This window comes from Octopus bimaculoides, chromosome 4 (assembly GCF_001194135.2).
Source record: "Octopus bimaculoides isolate UCB-OBI-ISO-001 chromosome 4, ASM119413v2, whole genome shotgun sequence".
Lineage (NCBI taxonomy): Eukaryota > Metazoa > Mollusca > Cephalopoda > Octopoda > Octopodidae > Octopus > Octopus bimaculoides.
In genome coordinates this window covers 14,052,162-14,058,467 of record NC_068984.1, presented here as the reverse complement: position 1 = coordinate 14,058,467, position 6,306 = coordinate 14,052,162, and positions in this window count along the sequence as shown.

Sequence of the window (6,306 nt, the reverse complement as noted above, 5' to 3'; positions counted from 1 at the left end):
ATATATACATACATATGTACACACAGAGACACAGAGACATACACACACACACACACACACACACACACACACACACATATATATATATATATATGTATGTACATGTATATATATATGCACGGTAATGTGATAGCTATGTAACTGTGTTTAAGCGAAAAGAAATATAATCTTATTAATACACACTCTTGCGCCTGTGATTTTGTATGTGGAACGATTTATCAGAAAAGAAATGTAACATTCCTCTATGTTTCCTAGAGCAGAAATGAATTCTTTAGATATTATTGCGTTTACTTTCACAAAATCTGTTTTTAATATACAGTTTTCAGCTTCAGTAGTCGGTAGATATATTCACCAGACAAATTTCTTTTTATCTTGACAAGAATATCACTTAGTTCAGCGTAATGGTAATCAACTGGCGACCTTTCAACATTTGCATATATATTATAGTATATTTAAGAGGCTTCTGTTGACAGTTGTCCTATTGTATTAAAAATGGTGATAAATAGTTTTACAAGAAGGCAGAGCATTTCAATTATCTGCAAGAGATTACTGTATCTATATATATTTCTATACTTGCTTGCACAGGACAGAAAAATATAGAAAAAAACATCATTAAATATTTTGCACTCGCATCTTATTTACTAGTATCTTATTGTGTTCGTGGAATGTAGGAACATTTCGCAAATTCTGGATGAACTTCGTAGGCGGGCGGGTGGTATCATATACCATTATCAAAAGTGTACTGCATCAATAGCCAAAGTACTTTCATATTATTCCCCATAGTTTATGAGTTTATGGTAATCCGTATTTCCGAAAACATGTTCAGCGCGATAATTTTAAATGAAATTTAATGAAAAAATAATTTTGTGTGTGTGTGTGTGTCGTCTCGTGTTTATCTCTATCACCAAAGCTTGATGTTTTACAAGCGGTGTTGGTTTGTTTATATCATCCGAACTTAACTGCTCCGCAAAGGAGACCAATTTAAGTAATATGGGTGATCTGATCTCCAAGACAAGGACCCAACTTTGCTGCAACCAATGAATGAAACAAGTAAATTTATAAAAAATTCAAACTTCAAATCTGACCGTGGCTTATTTGAATACTTGACCATGGTGGTTTATTTGACTGGAGGCGTTTTCTGACTGAAAGCCACCAACTGACAGCTTGACTAATTTGACGGGTGTTCATTCCCTTGCCTTCGGTCCTCATGTCACAGTTTGAGGACATATCTCCATCATCATTCTCATCAAAGGCAGAGGTTCTTTAACGCTTTGCATTTCCTGTGCATCACATGTGATACATAGAGCATATTCCCATGGCTTCCATGCATCATATGTGACACACATTCTCAATCGTTTCCATACTTTAGAATAATTTACGACTTATGAGAGAACAATGTTATATTACTAAGAACGAATGGAGCAAGAGCTAACTAAAAATTTGAAGATATGCATGGACGCTTGGGACAAACATGGAAACGCTATCTTTATTCGTGAGTTAAAAGATAGGAAAACAATTATAGGAACTCTTGGGTCATCCCACAAATAATGTCGTTTTCTTAATCTTCGTTTATTTTTCAAAATTAAGATAAACAAAGTTCTTTTTTAATCTCCTTCATTTTCTACAATGCTCTTCCATCTATCTTGTAGATTTGCAGGGCCCTCTTCCAAAATTCACTTGTCCGTGATGACAAATACTCCTCCTGTACTGTTCAGACTTCGTCTACAGAATTCATATTTTTCCAATCCAAATGATTTTGAAGACTGCGTAATAAATGATAATCAGATGGGGCAATGTCTGGTGAATATGGTGGGTGGGGCATCGTTTCTTAGTCAGACTGCACCAGACTTTGGAATGTCATCGTCGCTGTATGTGCTCGAGCATTATCCTGATGGAAGAATACCGTTCGTCTTGAAACAGAAGATGGTCATTTTTCTTCCAGCACAGGCGTCGATGAATGATTGAATGAACAAATTGAAGCTTCTCTGCTAGTTCCTCAACAGTTATGATGGGATTTTGTCCCACCAGGGTTTTCAAGATGTCCTTGTCGAATTCTACAGATCCTCCAGGACGAGGTACGTCTTCTAGGTTGTAGTTTCCGGCTTGGAATATCTGGAACCACCGTTGATACTGGCTTACACTTATTGCCCGATCACCATACACTGCATTAACATCCCTTGCACTTTCCGCTGCGTGATTGCGTTTAATGAACTCATAAAGTAAAATATACCGAACATGCCCCTTTGTCACTTCAATTATAGGTTTGAAAACATGACTGTTAAAACTGTTAAACTACACTAAGAATAAAACCAAGGTTAAATTGCTACCTGCTTTTATGGCAAGTTGATGCAGGTAGTGTATCCCATCTCCCTCCGACTTTTAATTCAATCAATTGAAAAAACCCCACCATATTTATGGGATGACCCAATATATATGTTAAAAAGAAAAAAATTTCCCACACAATGGAGTCGGATGATTTACAAAGTTAGGAAATAAACTGAAGTAATATTCTTTCTGATTTGGACACAAAACCCTAGTAGTTGAGATCTAGTTATTTTATGAATTTCGAAAAGATGAACGGCAAATTTGAACCCGGCAAAATTCGAACTTAGAACAGAAAAAACCGGAAGAAACGCTGCTAAGTATTTTGTCCGGCGCCTTAGCTATACCACCATCTTAAACTTACACCTTCTCCTCGACTTACCACCATCCGCACTTACCACCAGAAAAAGTAAATAAATCAAAATAAATAAATAAATCGATTTTCGAATGTTGGGCAGCTGCGCGTACGATAACTATGATATCACTTGGCAACGTAGCGCTTCCTCAGAACCAGGCATCCACTGCCTGCCACTATCTCTCACACAGTCACTTTCGCGCATCAGTTGAGTTTGAATGAAAATAGTGTTGAAAAATATAAATCCGACATACGACCACGTTGACTTACGACCAGGTCGACATACGACCAGATCGTCATTCAGTCGAAACGGAACTCGGTCGTAAGTCGAGGAAAATGTGTATTTATATATTGGTTTCGAATTTTGGTGCATGGCTACCAATTTTACTAAAAGCGATGGAATAAGTCGAGCGCATCGAGCCCAGTCCTTGAGTAGTAATTCACTTAATCGATGCAGAAATGATGAAAAGCAAAGCTGACATCAGCGGAATTTGAACTCACAACCGCTTAGTATTTTCTCTGACTTTGTAACGATTTTGCCAGGTCGCAGCCTTAAACCTCCGTTATATTGGTTTCAAATTCGGGGGTTGGGCTAGGTCGATCACATCGACCCCAGTGCTCGACCGGTAGTTATTTTATCGACACGGAAAGGATGAAAGTTAAAGTCGACCTTGACAGATATTGAACTCAGAATATAAAGACAGAAAAAAGGCCGTAAAGCATTTTGGCCGACGTGCAAACGATTCTGCTTGTTCGCTGCCTCAAATTACGTAATATTAATATTTACATTTATACATCAAAACCAATCTTATCCTTTATAATTCTCCTCTAATTTCAGATCTAATGTATTTCTTAAAGACATCTAACTATTGTTAAGAGTTCCGTTTGAACATACTCATTACAGAAGCAATTAATAAAATTGCAGCGTGAATTAGCTTCGTTTGTGAGGAATTCCTCATTACATGTTTCAAGACATTGAATCCATTATATATTTGAAACTTGAAAACATTTCATTCAGGTGATTACTCCATGCCTTTATAAATAATCCGAATCAAAAGAGGAAAATTCGGCATTCATTGGTTAGTTAGGTTCCTATTTGAAAAAAAAAAACATTTGCAGTGTTACTGAACGATTCTTCTTCTTCTTCTTCTTCTTCTTCTTCTTCTTCTTCTTCTTCTTCTTCTTCTTCTTCTTCTTCTTCTTCTTCTTCTTCTTCTTCTTCTTGTCATCATCATCATCATTATGACGACGACGACGACGACGACGACAACCACCACCACCACCACCACCACCCTCATCATCATCATCATCATCATCATCATCATCATCATCATCATTATTATTATTATTATTAATATTATTATTATGATTATTATTGTTATTATTATTAAGGCAGCAAGCGAGCAAAATCGTTAGGACGCGGGAGAAAATACTTAGCGGTGTTTCGTCTGCTACCCCTGTGGGATCGATTTCCTAAATGAAGAAATTGAATAACGAACTGTTTACTCAAATTGCAACACGGAACACAAGCTGAAATTTGATCACCTAACTACAAGTAGACTACGTAAGCGTACTAGTGACTGGGTGCCAATTCACTTAGCGATCTAAGCTCTGAACAACAAACCACGACTGGACTACGCTCACGTATGTGCTAGAAGAGCATATACGAAAGTTACCTTAAACGAAAAACTTGTATAGAGAACAGATTTTCAAACTGAAATTCCATTTTGCCTCGAGCTAAAATTTGAACAACAAACCGCGATCAGACATGTACAAGTGGCCGGTTGAGCTTCTTAGGAACGGTACGTTGACGTTCATGTACACATTTCTAATATTTGTTGCTAAAAACATAACCGTAGATCGACAGAAGATAAAGGAGAAAACGCTCTCTCACTCACTCCCTCTCTCCGCCCTCTCTCTCTCACATACGCACAGACACCCACACACCGATACCCACAAACACAAGCACACGTATATGTACATATTTATATAGAATACTTTCTAGTATAGGCACAACGCCTGAAATTTTGGAGGCGGGGGTGGGGGTAGGGTTAGTCGATTACATCGACTCCAGTTCGTAACTGGTACTTAGTTAGAAAGGGAGAAAAAGCAAAATCGACCTCGGCGGAATTTGAACTCAGAACATGAAAACAGACGAAATATCACTATTTCGTCCGGCGTTCTAACGATTCTGCCAAGTCGGCGCCTTTACATATGTATATATGAAAATAAGAGTAATGACCCCCTTAGGTCATGAATGACCATGGGGTTGTACCTAGAGAGTTCCCCTCTATTTACGTATAGATTTATGCATTTGCTATAGACGGATGGACAAATAGAGCATCATTTCAATGTTTTATGTGAAGTCTGAGTGTGGCTTGGAACCGATTACGATTGTGTATATATATTTCAAGTCGTCATCGAATAAATAGTTTAGCTAACGAAGTACTCTTCGGAACGGATTACGTCTGTATATTCTTTACTACTCTAGGCACAAGGTCCGGACTTTTTGAGGAGGGTGTCAGTCGATAAGATCGATCCCAGTATGCAAATGGTACTTAATTTATCGACCCCGAAAGGATGAAAGGCAAAGTCGACCTCGGCGGAATTTGAACTCAGAACGTTTCTGCTAGCTCGCCGCCTTATTACGTCTATATATTTATTCCCTTATTGCTCACAGGGGGCCAAACATAGAGGGGACAAACAAGGACAGACTAGGGGATTAAGTCAATTAGATTGAACCCACTGCTTAACTGGTGATTATTTAATCAACCCCCAAATGATGAAAGGCAAAGTCATCCTCGGCGGAATTTGAACTCAGAACGTAAAGACAGATGAAATACTGCTAAGCATTTCGCCCAGCGTGCTACCGTTTCTTATTTCTTTATTGCCCACATGGGGCTAAACATAGAGGGGATAAACAATGACAGACAAAGAGATTAAGTCGATTATATATATGGCCCCCAGTGCGTAACTGGTACTTATTTAATCAACCCTGAAAGGATGAAAGGCAAAGTCGATCTCGGCGGAATTTGAACTCAGAACGTAGCAGCAAACGAAATACCGCTAAGCATTTCGCCCGGAATGCTAACGTTTCTACCAGTTCGCCGCCTTATTACGTCTGTATTTTGAAACTTCAATGCGTATAGTTAAATGCAGGCTAATATATGCAATGTCTCGAGGAAAAAGAAAAAGACGTCTAATCAACAGTAATTTCAACCTTAACAAGGTCAGTCGTGCGCATTACTGGTAATCCAATCCTTAGAGAAACAATGATTGGAACCCCAGGGTTTACATAACTTGAGAACTTCAGAAAGGCAGTGAAGTTCCAATTTGATATTCGTTATTTTGGGTGATAAAACTGGACATATTTTGTTTAAACAGTGCTGTATAAAACGTAACGAATACCTTCGGCATATCACTTTTAGAGGATATAACTTTTGAGAGAAGAGTATACAATGATCTGATTATAAAAAAAAAAACAAATATGAAACAATATGTATCTATATAGTATGTATATATGTGTGTGTGTGCGCGTGTGTGCGTGTGAGTGCATGTGTGGGTATATACATATATGTACTTATATATTTATATATATTTATATATATACATATATATATATATATATA